Genomic DNA, 13,354 nt, shown 5'->3' on the forward strand with positions numbered 1-13,354 from the left:
ATCACAGTTTGAACGCTGCTGACTGGCATTATCAATTCCTTGGATATTTTTGTATCCCTTTCTGGTGTTATACAATTCAACTACCTTTTCCCATAGATCCGTTGACAATTCTTTTGCTTTCCTATTGACTCACAATCCAGAAACCTCAGTGGCTGGATGAAAGATGCAAGAGTCTGTCTGCATCCCAGAAACTCACTCAGCTTTTATGCACACACACTGATTACAAGCAAACAGGTCTCAGGTGAGGATGTTACCTTTAGTAGCCATTCCAACCAATTTTGTCAAATTCAGAAAACACGGTACTTTGACAATAAATGGCTTCACCCAACCAATAACCATGAGTGGAGAAAAAAGTTTTTTTGTTATCATTCATATTCTTTGAAACAAGGCAAAGAAAGCAAAAAAAGGGTAAACTTTTTGAGCACAACTGTATACACTACAAAAATAACATACTATATAATGACTAAGCCTGTTGTGTATAAATATGTGACTTCAGATTTTGTGTTATTCTATGCCTGATGAAGAGACTTGAGTAGTCTCGAAAACTTGCAATTTGTTACCATCTTCTCAGTGAGCCATTAAAAGGTATCAACCACTGAGGGCATAAAATCTTAAATATTTTTCTATCTACTGGCTAACAAGGTACAAAGATATATTTTTAAGTAGTACACTATGATGCTCAAAGTAAATTATACTATACAGGAGTCAAAAAATACAAACATACAGTAGTTCCCAAAGAACAACTCTATACATAAAGTAACATTAAAAACCATTAAGGCTTTTTACTTATGCTGTTATACCATTAAATAGAACCTGTCGCCATGAAAGTGCCTGTTAAATTTCCCCAAAAGTTTGGACTCTAATAAATCTGAGTTTTTAGGGATGAGAGTTGCTTGAATCCAGCAAAATGTCAGCACTCCTGAATGTGTCCTGCTATTGCCACTCCCTGTCTGGTCCTCCGACTGGCTCCTTTTTGGTCTTCTCCTCTCTCCCGGTCTTCCAGGCATCCCCTGCAACTCACTAGTTCCTGCACGTTCACATGGGGTGTATTGAAAATCAGTTACATGTATCGTATCCCACGTGACACAGTGAGGCCTAGTCTGCAGCGGAATCTGCCGGGACACCAGCTAATTAGAGGACTGGTCAGGCAGCAGTGGGGTCAGGAAAGGTATGGGGTGGAGAGGTGAGTATAAGGCTGTGTGCTCATGACGCGCCCTGGGCCTATGTGATGTAGCGTTGCGCACGCAGGGACTACCCGGAGCCGGATCTGATAGGGGTAGTAGTCTCGTGGCGGTGACCCGGTCCGTGCCCAGGGAGTCAGACTAAGTGGCGGTATATTAGCAGTAGATGTAGGACGACTACGCCACCCGTTGAATGCAGCTATGGAGCTGCCGCTGCAGGGCAGACCGCTGAGGCCGGTGGAAGGATGGTGCAGCGTGGATGGTATAACCCCCAACGGGAGGGGTATGGCCTCAGGGCAGCCGACGTGGATGATGGGGGTAGCAGGAATCACTCAGAGACGATGCGGTGTAGTTCAGGGTCTTTACTGGTGACAAAGATAGACCCTCCCGGAGTACTGGCTAGCGGTCGGGGCCTGGTCAGTCCTTGAGCTGATGGGATCCCCCTTGGCCAGGCGGAGTTGTAGGCCTCCCCAACTAATTGTACTCTTCTGGCTACCTTGCTAGAGGCGGGTAAAGGTAGCCCACGTCCCTGAGTGTACCGTGTGGTGCTCACCCGTATGGCCGGTGACTCGGGGCCTTCTAGTGGCTTCCGCTCCACGATGGCGGTGCTGGTCCCACTCTTGTGACCGAGCCTTCGGGTTTCTGGGCCAGAGAACCTGAAATCCCCTGCCGGTCGGTTTCTGCTGCTGGGTAGGAGTTAGTCCCCACAGCCTCGGACTCCGGGTCCGGTAAGAAATCTTCAATCAGGGCGAGCTCTACAGCTTCCAGCCCTGACCTCCTCTTAGCACGACTCCCACAGAGCTCCTGATCTTTCTTTCCTATTACTGCTTCTCTTCTTCTCTCTACTCTTCAGACCAACCCTGCCTCAGCCCCAGGTTTATATAGGGGAAGTCCTTCCCCTCCCAGGACTGGGCAGGAGGTGTGGCATGCATAGGATTCCTGACCAAGAGACCTCCCACCTGCTCTCAGACATAACATTGCTGTTACTGTGGAAACCAGACCCCTGGGGTGCCACATTCACTATGCATTTTTAAGAGTTTCATAAGTGGCAATTCCGCTGCAGAAATGCTTAAAAAACGCTTAGTAGAAGGTTTGCCATGTTCCCCAATGATAATCCGCATGTGCTGTGCACATGCTGCGGAAATTTCCGCTGCAGTTTATCATTGCAGAAAAATCCGCAGCACTACCAATTATTTTGTGGAATCGCGGCGTTTTCACCGCCATTGATTTGCATTGGAACGCATGGAATCCGCATCACTGCATCTGCACATGCGGATATCATGCGGATAATAAGCAATTCAATGTGCGGATGGTACCCGGGTTTGGAGAAGAGGAGACTCTCCTCCAGACCCGGGTACCATAGTACCTGTAAAAAAAAAATAATGAAATAAAAAATATACATTATACTTACCTTCTGATGGCCCCCGGTGTCCTTATCCGATCCGTCCTGGCTTCCTGGCAGCTCGCAATGGTCTAAAAGGACCTGCCATGACGTTATTTAATCATGTGACGGGTCACGCGACCGCCGGCCAATCCGAGCATTGTGCTGCGATCGTTGTCCGTGTTATATGGCCGTATGTCTGCACCCTTAAAGTGTAACTATCATTTTAATTTTTATTTCATGAGTCAATAGTCAAAAGAAAAAATGAGTTTGATACCATGTTAACCAGTTGGAAAAAGATTGCTCTCAGTGGGAAAAACAAGATAATCTTGTAGTTATGATACCTTTCAATGTCTAACAAAAATAAAATAGATGATGTTACAAAGCAAGCTTTCAAGACTTCTTAGGTCTTTTCGTCAGGCACCATGCCTGAAGAAGAGACATAAGAAGTCTAGAAAGTTTGCTTTGTAACATCATCTATTTTATTTTTGTTAGACATTGAAAGGTATCATAACTACAAGATTATCTTGTTTATTCCCACTGAGAGCAATCATGAGTCAATAGGACACATAAAAATAAGAACATTTGTAATATATCATATCAGAGAAATCTGCTTCTATCTCTGTGAGAACTAATCCTTCATTCTCAAAATACTCATTTCTTGGGTAAAATCTGTATTCAGTGAAGACAGACTTTCCCATTACTAAGACAGGAAGGAGAGAAAAGGAGTAGGAGCTAAAGCCAGAGCTATTCCCTCCCCTCCTACATAGAATTTTATCAGCACCAACTGCCATCTCCTATCTCAGCAATGTAACAATTTGTCTTCAATTAATATAAATTTTCCCATAAAATTTGAATTTTTAAAATAAATTATCTGTCCTTGCAGAGAAAGAAGCAGATTTCAAATATTACAAAGTTTCTTATTTTCATGTGTACTATTCATTTATGAAAAAACAACCTTAAAATGACCGTTACACTTTATAGATTTGTGGGGGTTATAAGTCTCCAGTGACAGGTCATATGGGGCACACCATCGGCAGAGGCACCTGACCCTCCTTGTCCAACCTCACAAGTAGCACAATCCTAAGGCCAGCCCAACGTCGACTTGGGGCCCGATTCATTAAAACGTTCACGCCAGAATTCTGGTGTAAAAGCTTTGAAAAGTTGGAAAATTTAGGCACAACTTGGAATTGAGTCAAAATTTTGAAACGCCTGCTCCAACAAAATGGGCTGTGCTGGGGCAAGATGGGGAAGCAGCGGGGGTGGGACGCCACAGCTCGTCTAATTCATGATGAGTTGTGGCGTTCCCTACGCCAGAAATCTCACTCCAGTCCCCTGATTTTTTTTTGCACATGGGAACATGGCCTACTGCTCCATTTAACTGAAAAAATAAGCATCTCTTTTTCATTTCATAATCCCACATCAGTCGTGCAGAAATGATCAGTAATGTGTAGTAGGTGTTAATGTTTGTATAAGCCAATATTCACACAAAGGAGATGCTAAAATGACCTGCGGGGCAGCACTGGAGATTTTACATTTCCAGCTGCACTGTGGAGTATTATTGGATCTGTACTGGCTTTAAATGATATTAAATATAATACCGTTATAATTGTTCTTTAGGCACCTCACTAATTGGGTAATTACAGAAGATAAAATATTGATTTTTTTATTATTTCTCCTTTACATTCATGTTTTTGTGCTTGTCTGAAAGACGTTGTAGAATGCCAATAAGGAGACCAGTGAGTGTCGAAAGTGATATCGTCGGCCTCATGATAGTGAATGGTCCTGTCCGGATTTTAGTCGGAATCCTGTTTTCCTGACACAGTTCTCAGTGGAGAGCACTGTGTGTGTGTCAACCTAGCCTTAAAGAGTAATTAAGCATTTTCTATAATTTTTTTTGATATGTTACTTTCTTCTTAAAGAGGTTCCGGCCTTAGGCTACCAGACTGCAGTCACACTATGTGACTATAGACTTGTGAATCTTCACAATGAGTGCACAGTGCGTTGTGAAGATTCTCCGGTGCCTGCACTGGAAGTATGCAATCATGTTACCACAAGTATGTGATTTGCATACTTTCGGCCACATTCCAACTAGACATGTCTGGCCTCACTCAATTCACTTGCACTGAACGAGCCCGCACCCATCTAGTCTGCACATGACCGCATGTATGCAAATCACATACTTGCAGTTGCGCGCCATGTGAGGATTCACAAATCTGCAGTCACATAGAGTGACTGCAGACTTGTAGTCTAAGGCCGGACAACCCCTTTAATTGCAAGTAGATCAGTGGGGGTCCAAGTCATGAGACCCCAAGGATTGCTCAAAAATGCCACCTGGCAGAGTGTGAACACAAATCAGGTTACAGATGGAGTAAAAAGCAGGAACTGTGTCTGTACGCTTCTGCACCCTGAGCTGTGCGACAACTAAAATAAAAGCAAATATATAGTTACTCTTCAACTGTTTTCATTTTTATTTTCTAATTATTGTTGCTAATAATAATAATAATAATAATAATTTCCCTATTTATTCATTTGCAAATTATCTTGTAAAATCTGATATAAAACCTTGGCTTGTAATATAATAAAAACACGATAGAGTCTCTGATAGTTTAAAAACTTGGCCGATAATTCAGTATAAATCTGTCCCTTGCTAATGAAAATCAAATTCCGCTATGCACCCATATAGTATTATTATTTAACATGCTAATCCTAATCTGAGCCTTTGTTGATCATCCACGAAATATTGAGACCTGTTAAGGGGCCACTTGAGTGCTGATGATAGGGAATGGGATATGTGTTAAATAGAGGCAAATATTTCAGCCGTCTCTCTGCTGCATGCTTCTCATACTTGCTCATCAGCATTAAAATAGGGGAGCTAAATCCCTTCACACAACTAAGCCTGAGGGAGGGCTTAATCCCGGCAGCGCTCATTTAAATATATCCAAACATTTTAATGGTCACGTAAATTAAGAATAATGCAATTAGCTGTGTAAGTTCAGTATTCGGCAAGGTATGTACACATTATGAAAGTGCAGCCATGCTTAGGCTTCATTCACGGCTGGTAGTTTTTTGATCCATTCATTATTATTAGGGCTCGTAAGGACGGCTGTAATAATCGGACAAATGCTATCCGTTGTTATGACGGATAGCACTTGTCCCCGTATTATTATATCGTACTCAGCTATGCAAGTCAACGAGTGAATGGGAAACACCGGACTGCACTTGGATGATGCCTGAGTTCAGTTCGATTTCTGACACAATGGAGAAGATGGAGACATGTATTTCTCCATCTTTTCCTCATCCAAGAGAATTAGATCACACTATGCTGACACTCTGAACAAACGCTGTTTTATCAGAATGTCATTTGCATAATCGGTCCGATTCTCTCGGATGACAGAGTACACGATCGTCTGCAGCTAGCCTAAATCAGAACAATATTTGTTTTAGCAATCTTTATATAACGCTTCACAATGAGATAAAACCTCTAAAATGATAAATAGTGAGAAGAGAACCAGTGAACATCAAGACAAAAATAAAGGGTAAGAAGGCTGATTATGAAACAGGATAAATACAGTAAATCAAGTTTGGGTGACCTCCCTTGGGTTTAAGGGAGACAGGCTAATCACAGTTCAATGATGACAGGAGTAAAAAAGGCATCATGCATTTTGGATTTTTTTTTTTTTAGGTACACTAACTATAGAAAATGAACAAAAAGTTAAAAAGAAAAGCCCAGAAATGTCACCTTTAATCTCCTAATTTTCCTTTAATCTCATTTCGTTGATTATTACTGCAAGTCTCAGGAGCTCAGTTATGCCTCTCCACTTCCTCATCAATATCCTGTGTGTGGCTGTACGACAACTGACTGCAGCAGAAGCCTCTCCCTGATCTTTAAGCAGTAGGACAGAAAATTGCTAAACTTCAGCCTGCGACCATCCAAAGAAGAAACTGATCAGAAGGACCTTAAACCTGTGATCTCTGCAGAATTTTCACACCACGGTTATTAAGACACCAGTCCTAATTAATCAAGATTATTATGTCTATTTAGTGGCTGTACGTCCTAGTATTTTATTTTGTCCACATTTTTGTCATGTCACAAGAAATATAAAGCTGATTGGGACCCATATTAAGAGAAAATTTCATTTGTGGGAGTATGCAAATTGTCTCTTCAGAGAGGAAGAGAACTAGAACTCTAGTGCCACCTATAGGAAATAGCAATACTAAAATCAATATCGACCCTTTAACGAGCCTTGTCACATGACTTAGGATAATAGCCAAAATCTCAATTTGCAGACACTGTATATCGGGTACTGTCCCTCGTCAGTGCAAAGTGTGAGCTATAGTTTGGCTGAGTGAGAGGTGTCTAAATTCAGTCAAACCATATCTCACACTTTGCACTGACGAGGGGCAGTACCCCGAAACACAGTGTCTGCCAATTGAGATTTTGGTTTTGGCTATTATCCTAAGTCATGTGACAAGGCTCGTTAAAGGGTCGATATTGACTTTTAGAATTGCTACTTCTTATAGGTGGCACTAGAGTTCTAGTTCTCTTCCTCTCTGAAGAGACAATTTGCATATTTCCCAGAGGAGCATTTCGGCTTAAAAGTCCCCTCACCTTCACATGCTTAACATGTCACTCTCTGCAAGGATTTGTGGGATTGAAAAACTTCATGTGCCAACCATCTTACACAAGGGATGGGTAAGATCTTACTAAATAAATTAGTAGAAACTGTGCATAATGTATCAAGATAGCAAATTAAAGGGGGTGCCTGGTTGGGAAAATACATATACCCTATTAGAGAATTCTGCATATAAGAGCTTGTTCATATTGAACACTTCGTATTATATGGAAGTGTCGTGTCTGAGTTAATATGAGACAGCACACCAACCATTGCAATTGAATAGGACTTTTCAGATGACAGATTTTCACATGGACCGAGATTGTGTGTGAAATTTTTTTTTTAGCATGCACTGTGCTCTACTGTATTTCAGATGAGACTAATCTATTCAAATTTATGGGTGCGCCAAAAACTTGGCTCTCATATGGATTAACTGTATTACATCCGATCTTTATGGATACATTGCGGTTATTAAAGGGAACATGTCAGGTCTCCCATGCTCTCCAACCCAGCAGCATTCATCTATGTATGAGTAATTCCCCTGCCTAACCAGCCCTGTATAATGCTATTCAGTGAAATCAAGGTATAAAAAACGCATTTATATTGTCCCCGTTTCCTATGTTAATGTGGGTTTTGACTAGTTGATGGTGCGTTAGTTGCCCCTGACTAGTCAACCCTGTTTCCATGTTATCACGCCCCTATGGGCGTGATAACATAATTTGCACAAGTTGGCGTCATTGCCAGCTCATGCAAATCTCTCACATGACCGGCGCTCATCCCGGAACGTGAGTGCGCCTCTGAAGCTGGATGAACACTTCCCGGCTTCAGCGGCGCACTGCGCATGACCGGAAGTTCAGAAGATGGCATCCGGTCATGCGCAGTGCGCCTCTGAAGCTGGAAAGAGTACACCCGGCTGCAGAGACACAGTGACGCTGCCGAGATGGGCGGCACGCATGCGCGAGATTTGCATGAGCTGGCAATGATGCCAGCTTGTGCAAATTATGTTATCACGCCCACAGGGGCATGAAGACATGGAAAGAGGGCTGACTAGTCAAGGGCAACTAACGCCCCATTAACTAGTCAAAGCCCTCATTAGCATAGGAAATGGGACAATATAAACGCTTTTTTTATACCTTGTTTTCACTGAATAGCATTATACAGGGCTGGTTAGGCAGGGAATTTACTCATACATAGGTGAATGCTGCTGGGTTGGAGAGCATGGGGGATCTGACAGACTCCCTTTAACATAGCAAACTGTATTTGATTATGTACATTTTAAACTATTGATGTCTACATATGGATGTCATATGAATGTAAAAAAACAGACATACAGGTGCCACACAGGTGAGAAAAACGGACACACGGATGACACACAGATGGCACATGGATGACTATGCATGGAAGGCAGCCCAAGGTCTCATTCAGATGTCCATGTTGCATGTACGAGTTGTTACTGTTTTTTTTACGGATACAACACTTACCCATTATAATCTATGGTGCTACTCACATGTCCATGTTTTTTGATGGATCATGTGTCCGCAAAACTCAAGGAGACATGTCAGTGTTTTCCAGTATCGCAGATGAAAATAAATTCAAGTCTATTATTATTTATTTTTAGTGTACACTTGATTCCATGGCACTGCACATGTGAAAAGGGGTTACATACAAAATACAAATATAGATTACAATGAACAAACTAACAATGACAGACTGGCATAGTCTACCCTGCCCTTGCAGGCTTACAGTCCACAGGGTAATGGAAAAGGAGACAGTAGGTTGGGAGGTTGCGGCAGCTCCGGTGGTGGTGAGATGGCAGCAGGGTCACTGCAGGTTGTAAGATTGCTTGGAGAGATGAGTTTTCAAGTTCCATCTGAAAGTTCCAAATGTGGTGGAAAATCAGACGTGTTGGGGCATAGAATTCCAGAAGATGCGGGATACTCGGGAGAAGTTTTGGAGGCAATTGAGTGGGAAATGTATGAGTGTGGAGGAGAGAAGGAGGTCTTGGGAGGTCCGGAGGTTGCATGTCGGAAGATATTGGGAGATTAGCTTGGAGATATACGGAGGAGACAGCTTATGGATGGCTTTTGTAGGTCAATGTTAGCAGTTTGAACTGGATACGCTGGGGAATTGAGAGACAATGAAAGGATTTGTACAGGGGTGAAGATGAGGAGTAGTGAGGAGAGAGGTGGATTAATTGGGCAACAGAGTTAGAGGGGTTGTTCCACAAATAAAGTACATTTTAAATAATAGATCTTAGAATAAAGATACGTTCCACAATTGGATGTGTTAAAAAAAAATCATGTCCCAGATAATCTTAAATGCATCCCTGTGTAGTGGCTGTGTCTGACTATACAGGGACATGATCTGATCATACCACAGCTCCTGGGCAGGGGAGGAAGCAAAAGAGTATACAGACATTACAGCACAGGATCGCAAATGATTCTTTCTGGGAGGTTAAACAAGTTTAACAGGCAGGGAAATGTTTTTCCTTATAATGTTCCTAATGTTTTTCCTTATAGAAACCAGCAGCTGTGATACCCTTGATCCCCTGCTGTAATGTCTGTATACTCTTTTTATTCCTCCCCTGCCCAGGAGCTGTGGTATGATCAGACCATGTTCCTGTATGGTCAGACACAGCCATTACACAGTACACAGCAGGGGCACATTTATAAGATTATCTCAGCACAGGAACATTTTATTTAAACACATCCAATTGTGGAACTTATTATTATTCCAAGATCTATTGATTAAAGTGTACTTTATTTGTGGGAGAACCTCTTTAAGGATGGACTGGAGAGGTGCGAGAGTGTTATCTGTGAGGCCAGAGAGGAGGATATTGCAGTAGTCGAGACGAGAGATGATGAGGGAATGCACTAACATTTTAGTTGATTCAGGGTTGAGAAAAGGACGGATTCTGGAAATATTTTTGAGTTGGAGTTAGCAGGAGGTGGTAAGAGCTTGAATATGTGGTTTGAAGGATAAGGCAGAGTCAAGGGTTACTCCGAGGCAGTGGATGTCCGGTACAGAGGAAAGCGTGATGTAATTTATTGTGATAGATAGATTAGGTAGGGGACTTGAGTGGGATGGAGGAAAGATGATGATTTCGGTTTTTATCCACATTGAGCTTTAGGAAGTGTGGAGAGAAGAAGGAGGATATGGCTGATGGACACTCTGGGATTCTGGACAGCAGAGAGGCAGATCTTAGTGTGTGGGTCTACGGGTTTGTGGGAAACATGGCCAGTACATGGATGGCATCAGTGTGTAGTCCTTGTGCTGTCTGTATTTACCATTGAAGAGGATAGGAGAGGCTTTGGAATTAATTTATTTATCCATCCGTGAAAAACATTGATGACACACTAATTGTAAAGTTGGACAAAGCGACCAAACCCGCAAGAATGAAGAGTGTCTCTTTGGATGACACAGCACGTCATTACATGGACAGCCCATTGACTTAAATAACAATTGTGTAATACTTTATTTATCCTGCGGTAGTGCTGTAGGAAAAGTCAATACTTCTGCTGCTTAGTTTTTCCTCATATGACAGGTGATTATTGGGGGTTTCAGCCTTGAGAGGGTGGTGCAGGACTCTGTTGAATCCCTGTATGGTTTACTTCCCTATGATGCCATGGGTATTTTGTGGACTGTCCTTTTAATTTAATTTTGTGATTCTGGATGTGTACAAAGCAACGTTCCGGTGGCATTATATGTGATTGCTATTTATGAGTTTCCTCTAAGCAATAAGATAGTGCTGACACTCTCTAAATAAATAGCCGCATGAATAGTTGTATCCAGAGGACGCAGCACAATAAGGTAAAGCAGAAAAGTGAAAATGAGTGTATGGGGATTACCATATCATCGACCAGAGCAAAAGAGATAAATAAAGAAAAATATAAAAAAAAACACACACACAAAAAAAACAGGTGCATCGAGGGGAACGGTTTGGAGGCCCTAAATCACCATGGCAACCATGAGCAAGTCGCATCTGAGAACAAGGGAGAAACACATTATGTATTCATTGCATAAAGAAAGCGACAACAGTGTGAGGTAGATATTTATAACGCAATATGTCTTCACTGGTACGGGAGCATTTAGGCTGTAAGGCAGCCATCAGTAGCATCCTTTATTACCACCATATATCTGTATGTATATAGGTGATCACTGCACTATATAGCAGTATGGCGTTTCATCCACCATGGTATTAGTAATCTAAGATTCAACTGTGTAAAATACCTCAGATACACTCCTGTTTATGTCAAGTACTGATAATAAATGGAACCCGTCATTCTATTCACGTTGCCCGAACCACGGACAACATAAATCACAGCCCGACTACAGGATTGCAGACAGGAATGTTGTTCTCTGAATGCTCCTGTAGGGATATGGACATGCTGCCCATGTATTCCTCTGAAGAAACAAGTTTACTGTTATGTGGTGTAATGTGAAATGTAATATATAATGTTATGTGATGTGACATAATGTGAATTGTGATGTGCATTAGTATTATGTTTAGTTTGACCATAGTGATAGTTAGAGTTAATGTTTGGGACTAGCCCAGAGTGGGAGGGGAAGCTGCAGGGACAGTAACAAAATCCTATCAGAGACTCAGATAGTGCCTGGAGTGCATAGTGAGTGAACCAAATGGTCCAAGGTGAGCAGTGCCACATTCTGGGGTGACTCTAAGTGAGAGAAGACTGAAGAAAACGGATAGCGAGATCCGGAGCATAAGTGACTTAGTGCATAAGTGACTAAGAGACAGAGTGACCTTCCAGAAACGGGTCCTAGGAGAGGACGCCTAGCCACGAGACTCCAAGCTTATAATGTTGGATGGTAGCGGGCCTAAAGCAGGACTGAGTAAGTGGGACGAGTAAAGTGTCCAAGGTGGGAGTTCCAGAGCGTCAACATTACCGGGAAGAGGATGTGGAAACACAGAGCAACTAAATGACACTTGTTAATCAGGACTGTAGTGGTAAAGTTGGGTTGTGTTGAAGTAGTGCGAAACAGTGGCAACAGAGGGCACTATTGACTACGATGGAAGAAAACTGTGGAAAATGCTTTTGAGTTGTAAAGAAAATGTTCATAAGACTGTGTACTCGTAATCCCTTGTATATAACCCTCATCAAGTTGCCGTCGTTCAGTAAAGGGTTAATTTTTGAATGGTGGCCTCCCTCATGCAACTGTTATACATCTGGTCCTGGCAAACCTACAACAACAGTTACATGCGGCCTGCATGGGCGTATTGCCATCACAGCACAAGTCTACACACACAGCAAGGACCTCCACTTTCATGTAACATGCCTAGGGTGCCTCAGACGAGTGCCTCACCCATGGCTACCGCCCCACACCATGTTACACTCTAACGTTTCAGAGAAAATACATTTTGAAGACTGGGAGCATAAGAAGAGAGGAGATAAGTTTGGTGCTGCCCCTGCTTTTGGCAGGACACCTGGTATATTCACTCTAGTTCCAGACATGGCGTGCACTAGGGGTGTAATGTTGGTTGAGCACAGTATGCTTCTTTGAGCACTGTTTCAAAAACTGCGGGGGGAAGAAAGAGCACATTAAAAAGGTACTGCACAGGGCACCAACCTAATTAAAGCACCACTCCAGCATTTGCTTTTCAGCGCTTTAAATCTAAGCCCCCTGCCCTCCGTCATATACTTACCCTCAGGCGTCTTCACATTTTTTTCGGTACCACTCCAGTCCCCCTGCGCCATCTTGTGTGCGCAGCTTCTGACTGTCCAGAAGTCACAAGAGCACAAGGCAAGTCTATGAGAGCCAGAATGAGGCCATAACGAGGTTCTCATAGACTTGTATTGTAAAGTGACCTCTGTGCAGCTCCATGAAACACTGAGATGATCGTGATTGGCTGAACAAAAGTTTTTTGGGAAAAATTAAATTTTTTATTTTCACGGCTCAATGTTATAAAATTGTATGGGTTTTCAAGGTGCTCATCACAAATCTAGATAAATTCCTTGAGGGGTCTAGTTTCCAAAATGGTTTCACCTGTTGGTTTTCCACTGTTTAGGCACATCAGGAGCTCTCCAAACGCAAAATGGCATCCGATATCGATTCCAGCAAATTTTTGCATTCAAAAAGTCAAACAGTGCTCCTTCCAGCACAATAGTTTTCCACCACATGTTAAGTATCGGTGTACTCAGGAGAAATTGTGCACCAAA

Source organism: Phyllobates terribilis, unplaced genomic scaffold, assembly GCF_046119375.1.
Source record: "Phyllobates terribilis strain yellow unplaced genomic scaffold, ASM4611937v1 Scaffold_2__4_contigs__length_985480577, whole genome shotgun sequence".
NCBI classification, from domain to species: Eukaryota; Metazoa; Chordata; class Amphibia; order Anura; family Dendrobatidae; genus Phyllobates; species Phyllobates terribilis.